This window comes from Phaethon lepturus, unplaced genomic scaffold (assembly GCF_000687285.1).
Source record: "Phaethon lepturus isolate BGI_N335 unplaced genomic scaffold, ASM68728v1 scaffold19833, whole genome shotgun sequence".
Classification (NCBI taxonomy): domain Eukaryota; kingdom Metazoa; phylum Chordata; class Aves; order Phaethontiformes; family Phaethontidae; genus Phaethon; species Phaethon lepturus.
Window position 1 is genome coordinate 17,899 of NW_010528629.1, and position 393 is coordinate 18,291.

The following is a 393-nucleotide window of genomic DNA, read 5'->3' on the forward strand; positions in this document are numbered from 1 at the left end:
CCCCCCCTGCCAGCCATTCTGTAGCTGTCTTCTGCTGGGGAGTGCTGGTCTACCTGCATCTGGGCACGAAACCCCTGCTGGAAACCTGACGATTTCAACCTAAAATGCTCCAGCGTGCTGGGAAGCTTAATTTTATGGGGTCTTTGTAAAGCAATGAGAAACGCAGGCTGTACCCTTGGGTCTTCCTCCTAAAGGGCCTGAGGTGGGCTTGTGGGCTTGTGCTCTGGTTTGTGCTGGCATCTTCCCCAAAATAACCCCTCCGACCTGGAGCCCCCAGCTGGGGGAGGCTGGCAGTGGCAATGGGGCTGGGAGCACCCCGCCCTGGAAGGGATGAAAAAATCTCATTTTGGGAGGAATGACCCTACGCAAGTGGCTCCAGCCAGCTGCTCCTCT